Below are 16,372 nucleotides of genomic sequence, written 5' to 3' on the forward strand. Positions count from 1 at the left end.
ATTAGGGGACTTTTTAGAAAAGATTTCCCCAAGTGACTGGTTCAAGGAGTTTTAGTGAGTCAATGACAGATTCAGAAAGAGAAGCTAATTGAGGCTTGATCCAAACCCTATTAAAGTCAAGTGTATTAATTGACTTTAATAAGCTTTGAATCAGGCTCTAGGCATCTTTCCATGTGCTCCTTAGGAGCGGGGGTGGGGGGGCACTTTAAATAGAGCAGCTTTCAGAGCCTCTCTAATTAAAATGCCCACAGCATCTCATGTATTCAGCATCACACTTTTCAAAATGGTGGTGGGGGCACTTTAACTAAAGCTTGTCCAGAGAACTTTAGTTAAAGCACTAATGCCACCATTTCAAAGCTTAGGGACACTGAATACACAAGATGCAAATCCTGCTGGAGCACGCTAATTAGCACACTTCAGCAGACTTGTTTAATCAAGATGAATCGAGTCTGCTCCAACGTGCTGTAATTACAACACATTGGAGCAGTGTTCCTGCACATTTACAGGCACCCTAGGAGGTTTGACAATCACACTGTAGTGATATACCCTACAGGGTTATGTGGAATAAGCAGGTTCTCATTTTCAAATTAATGCTATATATTGCTTTTCCATTTAACAACTATTTCATCATGATGACAGAAAGCTTTCATGCTACTCTTGGGTGTACAGAATTCTTTTTTATGTTCTTAAACTTCTTCCCCCACCCCTCCACCCCTTTGGTAGCTTGTATATATTAGTCCCATTTTCCTGACTGGCACATATTTGATTAATCTGTGTATGTAAGCTTTAAAGATCAGTAAAGACAGAGACAGTATATAGCTTTGCCAGGTTATTATCTAATACAATGCCATGTAATACAAACCATGAAATTCAGAGGCACCAAAGACTTTTAGAAATCAACTGAATTTAACATTACTATGGAAAAGTGACAGGGGAAGTAGAAAGTTTGAATTTATTAGGCCAATTCTGATTTTATTTATAGTTATTCACACTTATGAGGTACTCAAAGGCTATGTCTTCATTGCAAAGGAGACATTACATTGCTATAACTAATCTGAGATAACTATCTTGATGTAAAGTACTAGTAGAGAGTAGAGAGTAGCTTTACCTCATTGTGATTAAGGAGGTCAGTACCCAACCTGGAGTTTCCCTTCACTGCACTAGGATTTTACACTCATATAATTATCTTAAGCTAGCCATTTCAAAACTCACCTTTTATGCAGTAAGACATGATCATGTTCACTGATGGGGATTATCTAAGCACCTGGATAAATGTATGCTTCAAAGGCCTTGACTTCATGAGAAAAAGTATATTTTTACCCATATTAATAATCCAGACTACAATCCCATAAAAGATAAGGAAATGGTTGTTTTAATTCCTATTAATTGCTCAATATAAAATCCAGGGTCCTCCTTTTAACACTGCAATTGAAATGTAAAACATATTTGAAAATAACTAGCATTTCTGAGCCATCTTATGGATTGATGTCAGTTGTGACACCAGCTGTACAGGAGACTGACACAAGAGTAATTATTAATCAGTTTCTGTTCTGCTCACATAATGAATTCATACTAAAAAAAATCTTTTCTATTAAAAGTCCCTGCTCCCCCTTAGAGTTTAGCATGATCAACTATAGGGGTTAAATATACCACCACTTTGTTTTCACCAACATTTTATTAATATGTCTTAAAATATATTTCTTTATCTCCCCTAGCAAAGTCCAGGTTGCAATTTAAGAAAAGAAGGGAATCAGTGGTAGAAAGCAAACTTGTAAAAATTTTAACAGGAAAAGCATATTTTTCAGCAGAATCAAGGAAAGAGTCCCAGGAAGATGATGCGACTGCAATTAAACTCTCTCTGCAAATGTGGCAGGGAGTAAAAGAGAGGTGAGAAAGGAGGCCAAACTAGAGCAAAATAAATTTGTGGGAGGGTTGGACTGAGTAGTAGGTCACAAAGGAAAAACTAAGGGAAATATGGGAGTTTACAAGGTATTTCACACTATAAACAAAGTGTAAAATGTATTAGAAAATGAACATAACTTGTTTTTTTAAGCCACCTTGCTGAAAAATCAGTACCTTTGGCCACATATCAGTAAAGGAGATCGGTATTGGGTTAACAGGTTGCCACGCACTGTTTACAGTGTTTAAGCAGCAGAACAAAAAACCCTATGAGTCAAGCATGTGGTTACACAGATGTAGCTAAAGGCAGACTTTGGCCTAGCGTTTATTTTTATAATAGTTTCATAAGAAGAAAAAAGCCTAACTTTTCTATTATTGAAGCAGGATACTAAGAGATCTGAAGTGAGAGGGGTGAAATCATTTAACTGTAAATAGAGAAGGCACATATTATTGCCATTCTCTACATGGAAAACTGAGGCAAAAGCAACTTGGGGGCTAAAAAGTATTGCAATGACTAAAAGATATTGCAATGTTGACAGCTACAACACTACAGAGGAATCCAGAATCCAGTTTAGGGGCCTATATAATCTGTGCAGGGGGTGGGGAATGTTAGGCATTTTAGGATAAGGTCCACAAAATTCAGCATACTAAGCAGAGATCTGTCTGGAACCAGTCAACAGATGATGAAAAAAGCAGGTGTATGCTTTAAAACCCACACCCTCCAGGGATTAGGTACCTTACTCTGAGTTTTAGGGAAAAGCTCCAGCACTCTTGGGATTTGCAGCCCTCTCCGGACGCTTATATGCTATCTCTAAAAATGGAGTATGTGTCACTTTTGTCTGATAAAACAACCAGCAGAAGAGGAGACACCTGCTCTCCTCTACCCATTTTTATTGAGCTGTTGTGCTACAGCACTCTCCCAGGAAACAGGAGATTTAAGTGCCAGTCCCTCCTCTACCAAAAGGTGGTTCTTTTTTCTACTTCATAAGAAGCTAAAGAGTAAGGCATCCTAACATTTATTTTTATAATAGAAACATCACTTTAGGGAAGCACTCTCCCCCCCACCTATTGAAACTGTTCTATCCTGTGGAAAAAAAATTCAAATGTATTAGAGCACTAGTCTACTTGTTAGGGCAAGCAAATGCTATGTGAGAGGCCTACATTCAAGTCATTGCTCTGATAATTGTACATGTACTTTCTGCAAAACAGTCATTGGAAAAAATGAATCAGCAGACCATGGAGTGTTCTCCCAAGAGACTGCCCTAACCAGTATGCCAGAAAATCTTACATTCTCTCTTTGGTCTACTGAATTTTTAATTTTTTTCTGCCCAGTAACACGGTTCCAACAAGGGAGCCCTGATCCCAAAACAGACTGATACATGGTGATTTAAACCTTCCACAAGTAGGTAAGAAATGTGGGCTCTCTATGCCTACACTTAGAGGAGGGAATATAACTTGGGTGTCTCATCCTGCATGAGTGCTCTAACCACAGAACTATTGGATAAAAGGCACCAGGTGCTCCTTTTGTGGCTGCATTTAAAAAAATAGCAGCAGCTGCCACTGCATTTTGTGGGGAGCCCCATCTAATAAGCATGCAATGGGCATTTGCTGAACAACGCTTCCAATGCAAACTACTCAGGTGAAATTGGCAAAGAAGCATTAAGTTCCTTCACCCCTGCCAGGTTTTGACATAGACTGGAAACGAACTGTAAAGACTGAGGTGCTTCCACACATGTACAACAGCAGTCACCTGGTGGATTTTAATGTTACTAATAGGGGTACCTGCTGAACAGAAATTTTCATGAACATAATTTTGGATTTAGGCATCTGAATTCTACCTCAGCCTCACTTTAGACACTAAAGGTCTTATTTTGGGTAGAGCTCTAAGTAAATCGCTCAAGGTCACACAGGAAGTATGTGGCAGAACAAGGAAATAAACATAGGTCTCCTGAGGCCCAGGCTAACACCCTAACCACAGGACTATCCTTCCTCTAGTGCCCTTCCTCCTGCCTAGTCAGACACAATTTCAGATAACACACATATTCTTTGATTAAGGAGATAGGATCCTGTGAGAATTGACTTTTAGACAGCAAGAATCTAGCAAATAATGTGTCTCTTTGGGAAGCTGTGAAGGGTATTGTTTGAAGACAGGAGTTGAGCTAGGAGCTCCTAAATTCTAACCTGGCTCATCTAAAAAAATATGCTACATGGACAACAAGATTGGATGATGGGAAAATGTAAAATAAAGAATGGTTGTAGAGAAACAAGACAAAAGGTGAGTATTTAGAAATATGGCAGTAATAAAGATGTTTTTATTTAAACACATGCACACACACATAAAAGTTCCTAACCCTGGTCCCATTTCAAACAATGACAAAAAATGCACTGGCTTCAACAAGACTACTTGTGTAAGGACTAGAAGTATATTTGGTTGGAATTCAGGTTTTCCATCATGAGTAACTAGTGCCTCCTGAGTCGGGGGGGAGGCACTTGCCCCCCCAGCAGCCAGTCAGCAAACACGAGGGTCTCCCCTGTGACCAATCACACTGACTGGGAGGAGGGGCACGGTCAATCATGCTGACCCAGAAGTGTTAGCAGTGCAGTGCTGGCACTTCTAGGTTAGCACAATCAGCCATATGAGGACTGTGGGGATCACTTCTCTTGGTACCCCCACTCCCTGTCCAGTGCTCTTGGGGGGGGCACCAGTGCTCTTGGGGGGGGGGGCATGTGCACCCCTGTGCACCCCCTAGGCATCACCACTGTTTTCCATGCACTGGGCATGTCTGCACAGGATGCTGACTGTGCAGCATCTGAATAATACTACGCAGTAGCACATCACAGCACAAAAAGTGCTAATATGCTAAAAAGGCATTCACCAGCGCTACTGCGCAGCAACTCTGGTTGCTACACATTTATTTACTGCTTGATTATACAAGTAGTAAATTAATGCACAGTAACCACGGCACAGTAGCATCTTGTACCCCACTGAAAAATCCTCAGATTTTTAAATTTGGTTTTGTCCTAAACCAGGGCAAAAAGTAAAAAAATCTCAGAATTTGTTTGCAAAATGTTGTTTTTAGACTTTATCATTTTGATTTCTTTCAACTTAGGGTATATTTTCTGTATACTATCCATATTGTTATAAGTGTATAATATACATTTATACAATGCAATGCATAATGTAGTTGAAATGATAAAGTCAAAATCAAATGTTTCAGTAATTCCCCAAGACATTTTTGGCAAAACTGATATACTCCTCTTAAAGTCTTAATTCAAATAATTATTTTCTGATAAAAAATTTCCATTGAAAATTTTAGACCAGCAGGAGTGGTAAAAATGACATTTTAATTCAAAATGTAGGCTTAGAATTTAAAAAAAAAGAAATCTCACTCCCGCTGAAGTGATCTACTGATTAATTTTAATAAAAGCCTAGTAGCTCTTACTACCTTCAATAGGATTTGAATCAAACCTTTTATAAATAGTCTTTTATTTCATCACTCTACATACGCAAAACTATGGAGGTGGAAATTAATAAAAAATAATTAAAAACTTGTTCACTTCCTTAGGCATGTTCTAGTTAACTGTTCAACTTACTTCATTCTAGCATTTAATTTTTAATGGTTTACTTACTGGTTATGACTCAAAAACAATAATGAAAGCAGTTGTTTCTTTGGTCTATTTTTATAGGAAACACTTCATGGAATATTTAGATATATCTATCTGTACTTACAATAAATGTTGAGATGAAATCTACCTTTTAAGTGATAAAGAAGCTGGAGTGTTTTTGTAGTTGAGATGGCCCAAGAAATATACAAGAGGCAAGGATTTTTGCGGGGAGGTAGTGATATCTTTTATTGGACCAACTGTATAGATGGAAAAGATGATAGACAAGTGCTTGTATTCAAAGTACGGTTCCTCAGGTCTGGGAAAGAAGCAGACATAGCTTGTTTTATATGAGAAGTGCCAAAGATCTGACCAGAGGAGATTTTTCACCCAGTTTTGGGGTAGCTAGGAGGGCCAGGAATTTGGGGGATAAACAGGGGTCTGGCTCACTGCCATATTCCCATGTACAGAGCCCTGTTGGTAATGTGTCCATGGCAGGGGAGTGAGTGACAACTTCACTAGCCCCTATACCACAGCCTTTTGCCCCTGCCACTGCTGTTGGGTCAGGATTCTACCTATCATAAGCCCTGTGGTCTGGATCTAGAGAGGAGTTTCACACCCCTGACCTAAAACACTGGAGTACAGCCATAAAGTAGGAACAAAAAGATGTTATCAGGAGTGACTTCAAAACAAGGAAAGTACAGTACACTAGATAACCTAATCATATGGAAGATCAAGACTGTTCAAAATGGAAAACGATGGTTATTACCTATGGAGCTCAGAGAGGTTGACAAAGATAGCATAAGCCATAACAGACACGTTATTTAGTCCACAGTTTTTAGTACAGTTGTGAATTTTGTTCCCAAGCCCATCTTCTGAATTTTTGTTTCACATTTCTCTTTGAATACAAGGATTGTTTGGTCAAAAGCAGGTGCTTGTTGTACAATAGTTTTGTCCTACTGCTGTTTGTGTTCCCATTAAGGCATTTTGTTCATTGGATGGGATGCACCACATTCTGTTATAAATATGTGCAGAATCTCTGAATTTTGATGGTATTATATGGGGCAAGGGGTTGGGAGTGGAGAGTGGGATGACCGCTTTGGGCACCGAAGTGAAGGGGCACCAACAGGTACTTCCCAGCCGGGGCGGGGCACAGGATGGAGCTGTGGGTGGCTCATTTGGGGAGCTGCAGGGACAGGGGCGCAGTTCCCACCACTGAATGCATCCCTGGGCAAGCATGGGGGGCAGTGCCCCCCGGATCTGTGCATGGGGCAAGGGTGGGCTGCTGCTTCAGCTTGCCATGGGCACCAAAATTCCTTGCTACGGAACCGGGGAGGGTTGGAATTATTTCCCTCTAAGTCTGATTTTTTTTTAACTTGATTATAAGTTACAGCCTTTGTGATAAGTTTGGGAGGATTGCTTATTTTGTGGATGTAAGTGTGGTGCCTGTGGGGTTTTTGTATGTTGTGACTTGTAAAGTGCCATCCTGGATGTATAATATGGTATCTAGGAAGATAATATAAGTGTTGGGAGTATGACAGGGGGAATTTGATAGAAGGTTGGTAGTTGTCAAACTGATGGTGGAAGTAAATAAGCAAGTCCAAGTGTTTAGTCCAAAAGATGAAAATATCATCTATATAACATAGGTGCAGTCTAGGTTTGAAGAATTTCCTTGTCCAGGTGGCTCAAGAAGAGGTTGACATACTGAAGAACCATCTTTGTGCCCATGACTTGGAGGATGTGCTGGTTGTTGAAAGTAAAGTTGTTGCAGGTGAGAATGAATCATAGAAAATTAGGATTGAACATGACCTCAGGAGGTCATCTAGTCCATTTCCCTGTTCAAAGCAGAACGGTCCCCAACTGTACCATCCCAGCCAAAGCTTTGCCTAGCCGGGTCTTTAAAACCTCCAAGGATAGAGATTTCATTATCACTCTAGATAACCTGTTTCAGTGCTTTACTACCCTCCCAGTGAGAAAGTTTTTCCTAATATCTAACCTAAACTTCCCTTGCTGCAACTTGAGACTGTTGCTCCTTTTTCTGTCATCTGCCACCACTGAAACAGTCTAGCTTCATCCTCTTTGGAACCCCACTTAAGACAGCTGAAGGCTGCTTTTAAATCCCCTCTCAGTCTTCTCTAGAATAAATAAGCCCAGTTCCCTCAACTTCTCCTCAGAAGTCACATGCTTCAGCCCCTAACCATTTTTGTTGCTCTCCGCTGGACTCTCCAAATTGTCCACATCTGTTCTGTAGTGGGGGACCCAAAACTGGACACAGTACTGCAGATGTGGTTTCACCAATGCTGAAAATAGGGGAATAATTACTTGCCTTGATCTGCTGGCAACAGTCCTACTGATACAGCCCAGTATGCCGTTAACCTTAACAAGGGCACACTGTTGGCTCATATTCAGCTTCTCAACCACTATAACCTCCAGGTCCTTTTCTGCAGAGCTGCTGCTTAGTCAGTCAGCCCCCAGCCTGTATTGGTGCTTGGGATTGTTCCATCCTAAGTGCAGGACTTTTGCACTTGTCCTTGTTGAACCTCATGAGATTTCTTTTTGTTCAATCCTCAAATTTGTCAAGGTCTCTATGAAGCCTAGTCTTACTCTCCAGTGTATCTACTACTCCCCCCAGCTTGGTGTCATCTGCATGAAGTGGATGATCTGTGCAATATATTGTGGTTGTAAATCTGAACATAGTTCATGCTCTTGTAGGTATTTCAGGCAAGCAGTTTTGCCTTAATTATGGGATATTAATGTACAGGTTGGTGACATCTATGTTCACAAAAATGGCCTTCTCATGGAAGTGGGTGACTTTCTGGATCTTGTTTAAAAGATGTTGTTTAAATGCCTTGTTTAAATGTCTTGTAGCAAACTTGTTCTCTGAGTGGCAGGTGACTTAAAGATAGTTAGTTTCTATGAATCCTGTTTTTAATTCATAAGGATACCACATTTGGATATAGTGAGTCAGCCAGAGTTACTGTATTTGTATCTCTTCAAAAGCATATAAAATATTCCTGGGGTGGGTGAGTGGGGGATTAATGTAAGCAGTTTTTCCTGAAGCTGGTATAGAATGGACTTGAATTTTGGTGAATATTGGTTCATATGCCCTTAATGTGTGTGGTGTGAGATGCTTCCTAAGTTCATTATGGTTGCTGGTATCAAAAGAGTTGTCTGTTAGTCTCACTGATATAGTCTTGAAGGTTTAGAATAATTATGGCTCCACTATTGTCCACTGCTGTAATTAATATTTCATTGTTGGATCTGAGAGATTGTATAGCTTTTCTCTCTGAAAGATAGTGGTTGAGGTGGTACTAGATTTTGTTGGGAATTTCACTGTTACCTTTCTTCTTAAAGCAGTCAATAAAATGCAACCATATGTAATGTAATTCTAATTTTAAAAGGGATGAAAGCTACTTTCGAAAAGTAAAGGAAATTAATCATGCAGGACAAAAATCTAGCTAACCTGAAGAATATGAATTAGTCCCTGATTAGACTGTCTCCCTGCAGAACAATCCCTGATTCAATGCAATTTTATACAAATTCCTGGATTCACCAAATAGGTGAATCCAGGAATTTAGACACCAAATAGAACCAAGTGCAGAATCTGCAGCTAAATGTCTACCTCATTGCTCAGACTTGTGAGTCTAAAGACAGGGGCACCAGATAAGAAAATTATTCATACTGAAATCTGGGGAATTTCCCACCTCTGAATTCAGGTAAAAGGAGAAAACACACCTGTAAAAGCTGAACGTCAGTGCTAATTTGGCATTGAGTTAGCTTCCTGTTCCTAAACTTGCTGGAATATTTGTGGAGCATTTTCCCCCTTTTTAAAAAAAACCTCAAAAAACAAAACCTTCTTTTTGTTATACGTGAAGAACAATATAAAATTTTAATACTGTTAAACTGCACTTTCCCACTGGCTCAGGTCTTGACATGATTGGACCCCTCTCTCCTCCTTTACCTCCCAGTCTCATTCTGTGATTTATCATCTCTCTCCAACGTGTCATTTTGTTGATGTTCTACAACTACTCCACCCACAACACTGCATTATTGAAACAGTTTTTGCTTTTCTTTTACTTACCTCACTTATTTATATATAATGTTGCTGCTGGAAAGCTAAAATACAGAGAGAAGATTAAAAACCCATTTCTCTTATATGAAATAGTAGTCAGGCAAGAGTTACCCAAAATGTAATCTGAAAGGACCTAATTCAATGCCCTTTCCAGTCAATGAAAGCCCTTTAGATTGATTTTGATAGGCATTTGCTTAGACCAAGTTATTTTAATGCATTAATTATTGATCAATGTGACCTGCAAGGGTAAAAAACAAATTCAAATTGATATTCTTATTCTTTTAAAAAAATATTGATTTAAATTGAGCTAGGATTTTGGCCAAATTTTTCATTTGTTTTAATTTATATTTTTATATATTAAATGCTCTATCCTATTACTGAAGGACTTATCAGAGATTTTGTACATCTTAAGCTTCTTTAAAGACTCTGGATAAAAATAATTTTCCCTCTTACTTAAATCACCCTTTCCTTTTTGCAGTGAGTCCTAGACATTTTGCAGTTTTCTGGGAAAAAATATTCCTAAATTTCTAATATAAAAATCAGATAAGACCAGATTTAAAATGTTATTAGTAAATGTTAAAAGCATGGTTATTTACATGGCTTTGTAGAGTCAGAAGATCATATAGGACTGTAACCGCCTGGTGTCTTAGAGGTTGCTGTGATCTCCCCTAAGGCCCCCCTTTACCATGCCAAGGTCCTAAAGGGCACCCTCAATTCTCTCCTGCCATGTCTTTGGTGGATAATATATAATAGGGAGGCTGCCTTTCCGTCATCTTGGACACGGTTTTGGGCTGTACATTGGCCCCGGTGCTCCTGCGCCCCTTGTGGGCCCTGTTCGATATCGGGTGTTTTGGGGCACCCTCGCCTTATGGGCTATGCATGGCTGCAACCACCCCTTTACCATGACCCAAGCCTCGCAGATGCAACTGACATTCTTCAGTCTTGGACACTGCGCCCTCATTGGCGCTCGGGGTCAGCGCACCCCTGCCTCGCACACTGCGCCTTCACTGGCACTCGGGGTCAGCACACCCCTGCCTCGCACACTGCACCCTCACTGGCGCTCGGGGTCAGCACACCCCCAATGCTGTGCCCTCTCTGGCGCTCGGGTCCCCACGCTGCCGTGGGCCCTCTATGAGGCCTCCTCCATCCCCTAATAGCTTCTCCCAAGCCACCGGTTATCAAACAGTAAACCAAAACATAAGCCCCTGGGCTATAACATAAACTCTAGCCACCCGGCTATAACATTATTCCAGCTGCTCTAGGGGCACTTCATCCTTTACCCATCTCAGGGCTGTACCTGTAGTCTGGCCTCTCCCCTATACTTGCTTTTTAGAGAGCTCCTTCCCCCTTGGCTGCTGGCAGGGAACTGCACCCTGTGGTCCCAGCCCTGGGGTTTATATGGGCCTAATGACCTGCCTCCTCTGGCCAGCTGATCAGGTGCAGGTGCAGCCAATCCCCTCATTAACCGGTTGTCCTAGCAATCTGCACCTGGGTGTTTATCTCTGCTCTTAGTGGCCTGCTACAAGGACTCCATGCATGGTAGCTATGTGGGTACACATTTGGTGTTCATTAACAACATCTAAGACATGCAGTTAGTCATGGAGTCTATGTTGGTCAATGGCACAGCAGGTTAAGAGGTTCCAGTGCCATACTATGATAGGAAGAGAAGTAAGGTCATGTGCATGGTAACTGCATTAGTACAAAGTTGTAAGTTGGCAAGACATTCTTAGACAATGGTTTTAGCATATAATGTACGATTGCTGAGGTGGGGAAAAGTCAAAGGCATTAGGAGTATGTCAGTTGATGGCATGTGTGGGAAGAGTTGTATCTTACTTGGTCTTGCTTCTCTCTAGTCGTCTCTGGGGACTATCTACATACTAGTGATGGTGATGGTGACCTGTCATGTGCTTGATGTAAACATCTCTTGACCATTAGATGATATTGGATACCATGAAGTGCCTCATCAATTTTGAGAGGTATAGGTTGTAGCTGTGTTGGTCTAAGGACATAGGCAAGTAAGGTTCTTTGGGTAAATCTGACATCTATTATTAGACCAACTAAAATACTTGGAAAAATTCTTCTTTGCAAGCTTTCAGGTACAAACACCCTTAGTCAGGCTGAGGAAGCATTGCTTCCATTTGTACCTGAAAGCTTGCAAAGAAGAATTTTTCCAACTGTTTCAGTTAGCCTAATAATAGATGTCAGATTTACCCAAAGAACCTTACCTGCCTCATCAGTTTTGAGCAGTGGCATGGTACTCTGCAGGCTCACAGGCCACTCTTGTTTGTTAAGCCCTATATTCAAGAGTCCCAACAATCTGCACTGTTGCATTGTGCCCTTTCTCCCACAAGGTATCAGCCAGTGGCTTGTATTTGGACAGCTTCAGTGAAAGCCTGACTCTGGTTCTCCAAAAAGATAGCCACATCAATCATCAGGACTTTTAGACACAAAAAGTTAAGGTTTTTATATATACAAAAAAGAAATATATATATATATATCCCTTTACGTCACCTTTATATAGTTGACTGCATAAGAAGCCTAAAGGAATCTTGACCTTCAGACCTAACTGACTAAAAGAATCAGAAAAGCAGCTAAGAATTTTAGACCGTTACAGAAACACGCATGGAATAACAGCAAACCATCATTTAAGGTGAAGGTGTGAATCTACAAGACTTGTGTGCTATATCCCTGCTTTATGGTTCAGAAATGTGGACAATATATGCTAGGCACATCAAGAGACTGAACAACTTCCACAAGATGCCTGTGTAAGATCTTGAAAATAAAGTGTTTGGAAGACAAAATAACAAACACAGGGGTGCTTGAGTGCACAGGACTGATACACTTAGAAACCACTATCAAGAACAGGAGGTTGTGATGGCTCGGCTATGTCAGGAGAATGGGAGGAAACCAAGAATCCCCAACAATATTTTCTACATTGAGATTCAAGACAGCTCTAGAAAGTGGATTCACCCTCTGTGATGGTACCATGATGTGCAAAAATTATATGAAGTCGTTCAACACCAGTGTAGAAAGCTGGGAGAAGCATGCAGAATCCCATCTGAACTGGAGGTAGCATCTGGCACTGGATGAGCTCAACGTAAGGTAGCTTTGATCCAGAGGATAGAAGCAAAGTGAGAAAGAAGCAAGCAGCATGCTGCAAACTTGGACTTCAACTGAGACAATACATGGATCTGTGACACTTGTAACAAGCTGTATCATTCTTGAATTGGGCTTGTCAGCCACAAACAGATTCATCCAGCACCTGATTAGACCTCTTACATGTACACCATGATACAGAAAATTGACAGTTGCCTATACCTATATGGTTGACTAAAAGCCATAGTGATCTGAAAGGCCATGTTAACTTCCCCAGTGACATCAACTGAGTAGAGAGAGGGAAGAGATATAAACTGGCATGAGAGGATTTCCTCCAGGAGACAGAAAACTTTGAAAGACTGTTTTAGGCAATTTGATATTTTAAATTTGTTTTAATTTTGTAATTTATTTCCTTCTTGACTATTTTAGATGTGATATAAAGTTTAGACAGATATTAAGCAGGTGATACATGTTTCAAATGCACAAAACAATTTCAGAGCCTAAATCTCACTTTCCAGATGTAACTGAGGCATTTAGGCAGTAAACCTCAAGGAGTCAATGCAGTTTAGGCTCTTGCATGCCTCAGTCTTTTGAATATACCATTTAAAGCTAGGTCTTTTAGACTTAAGTGCCCCAAGATTGCAACAACTTTTAGGTGCCTGGCTCACTAAATGGAATAAAAAATACTGAATGAGATTCCCAGATTTCCTACACAGCACCTAGGGGGCACATTTATACATGCAATTAATGCGAAGCAATCAACTGTGGAGTTTATTGTTCCGGAGTTTATTGTTCCCAGGCATGCTGTTTGAATGTTTGCTCAGGAGCCATAAACACTGGAACAATAAACTCTTATTACCATTTGAACATGAACCTGGCACTGCAGCATGTTGAGCTGGTTTGGAACAGCCCCAGATGGCAAGGGACATGATGGGGTCAGCCTGCCAGCCCAGGGCTGCTCCCCACAGCTCAGCATGCTGTAGAGGGGCTGGCTAAGGCATAAGGGTTGGCTGGAGCCCCTGCACTGAAGCACCCTCCTGCCCCGCCAGCTGAGGCAGTATCTTAAAACATTATTCTGCTGCAGAGTAAATTAGTTTACATCAGCCTAATATGGGCACATGTGTAGGTTCCAAGAACTTTACTGCACAGTTAATTATCTACTGTACAGTAAACATCTCATGTAGATGCGCCCAGGGAGAAGTATTCTGGTGTCCCAAAATGGGGTCCAGAATAGCCAACATGCTGAACAGAAAAGAAATATTAGGTGCATCTAAAATCCTGCCTTTTTCTGAGGCTTAGTACTTCAGAAAGGACTGTGGGTAGACCTCTGGATCCTTCTAATTGGGATCCAAAGCCTGGACCTTCTCCTAAAGAAGGCACCTACATGTTTTGTTTCAAAGAACTAAACAGAACCTATGTTTATTATGACTGTGTCACTGCCACGTTTTCATGCCATGGGTTAATGGATAGAGTAGTCACCCAGGATCTGGAAGACTGAACTTTATCATTTCCCTGCTCCAGGGGCGGGCAATTATTTTGGGCAGAGGGCCACTTACTGAGTTTCAGCAAGCCATTGAGGGCTGCACAACAGGCAGCCCAGGGCAGATTAATATTAATTTTCTAAATTTTTTAGGGGCCCTGCGGGCTGGATAGAATGGTGTAGGAGGCCACATCTGGACTAGTGGACCACATTTTGCCCACCCCTGCCTTACTCTGTCTTAGAGAATTTAAATCCACATTTCCTAGGAAATCCATCTCCAAGGAAAGTACCCTAAACATAATGCTATATGATGTTCTAAGCTGGTAAGGGTCATTCGTCTGTTGAAGGCACTCTGCAAAAATGAATTCAAGAATCACTAAGCTCAAAGGCACAGAGAAGATAACTTTTAGGTGCCTGGCCTAAAAGATTGGTATACAAAAGGCCTTTTTCCAACGCTACCAAAGGGAAATATACTGAAATATTCATTAGGGTATAACTCTGTGACTGTGGAACTAGCAGAAGTGAACTTATTTGAGACAAATTTGTAATTGGTATCTCTGAAATGGATTGATGAGTGGAAGTTCACTTGTGAGCAGACTGCACGCTAAGGGACTGTTTTTAGTGAGGGTAAAAACAAGACATGTCTACATGAGATGGTTTATTGCACGGTAGAGCAAATGACTGTGGAGTAAGCTTCACCGCCTACATGTGCAGATGCTTACTGCACAGTAATTTGCTTTACTTCATAGTTAATTTGCTACCTGCAAATGCAAGTACCAGATTAACTCTGGAATAATTACAGCACAGTAATGCACATGTAAATGCTGATCAGCAGCCAATTTGACCTACCACCTCTACCACTCTTGGGTTAGCCTCAGGGTCATGGGGTTGGGAGTTTCTATAGCCCCAGGGCTGGGGCAGCTCTTTGCCTGCCCCAGTTCCTGGGCCTTAAAAGCCTGTAGGGATAGTGGGGCCTTGGGTCACCTGCAGCCAGCCTTTGGCCACCAGATCCCACAGCAGAGGCCCCTGGCCAGTTTCAGTAGCCTGCCTGCACACCAGCACTGGTCCCTGGCACAGTGTGACCATGTGCCTGTCTGTCCCATGCTGCACCCCTGCGCTGGGTGCTGCAGGCACCTGCCCAGGCCCAGCAGCACCTGTACAGTTGTGTAGAGGCCCAACAAACTGTTGAGGGAGCCATGCTGGCAACATCCCCAACAGCACAAGCTGCCTCCCAGGGCTCAAACTGGTCCCAGGAGGAAACCGTAGACCTCATGGTACTGTGGAGCAAGGTCAAAGTCCTCAGCCAGTTTGCCCAGAGCAAGCACTCCAATGCCCAAATTTATGAGGGTTTCTCAGGCCACATGAGGAGCATGAGCATGACCAGTTGGTGGGCCAGTGCCGCATAAAGGGTAACATCTTGGGGGCACAGTGGGTCATTGTCACTAACCACAACTGCTGGTTGGAGGCTGCCCACAAGTCACAGATTCACAGATTCTCAGAAGTTTAGGACTGGAAGTGACCTTGTGTGATCATCAGATCCAGCCCCCCTGCTCTGGGCAGCAAAGATGGCAGGGGTCAAATAACCCCAGTAAAGTGTGTGTCCGGCAGAGCCGTCACTAGGGGTGTGCAGAGCCTGGGGCATATCAGCCTGTGCGGGGCCTGGGGCAGTGGGGTGGTGAGAGGCCAGAGCCAGCAGTGCTCGGTGGTGGCAGCAGGAGAGCCGGTGGTGTTTGGCAGTGGTGGCACATGGTGGCCGCAGCAGGGCCTATATGGCACTAATGACAGGGCCCCCAAAGCATGGAGCCCAGGGTGGCTGCCCCAGTTTGCCCCTGCTAGGGACAGCCATGGCATTCAGTCTCCTTTAGAAGATCTCCAGGGTAGGTGCCTGGCTGGTGAACAGTTGTTCACCTAGCCTCTGATGCTCACCCATGATATATTTGTAAGCTGCCACCAAATCCCCACAAAGTCTTCTCTTTTCTAGGCTGAATAGTCCCATATCTGTCAGCCTTTCTTCATAGGGCTTGCTCTTCCAGCCTCTAATCATACACGTGGCTCTTCTTTGGACTCTCTCAAGCTTCTCCACATCCTTCTTGAAGTGTGGCACCCAGAGCTAGATGCAGTACTCTAGCTGCGGCCTCACCAATGCCAAGCAGAGCAGAAGAACTTCCTTAATTTTGCTTGAGATGCATTGATTGACACATGCCATGGTACTGTTTGCTTTG

This window comes from Crocodylus siamensis, chromosome 1, assembly GCF_052110815.1.
Source record: "Crocodylus siamensis isolate JL-2025a chromosome 1, ASM5211081v1, whole genome shotgun sequence".
Taxonomy (NCBI): domain Eukaryota; kingdom Metazoa; phylum Chordata; order Crocodylia; family Crocodylidae; genus Crocodylus; species Crocodylus siamensis.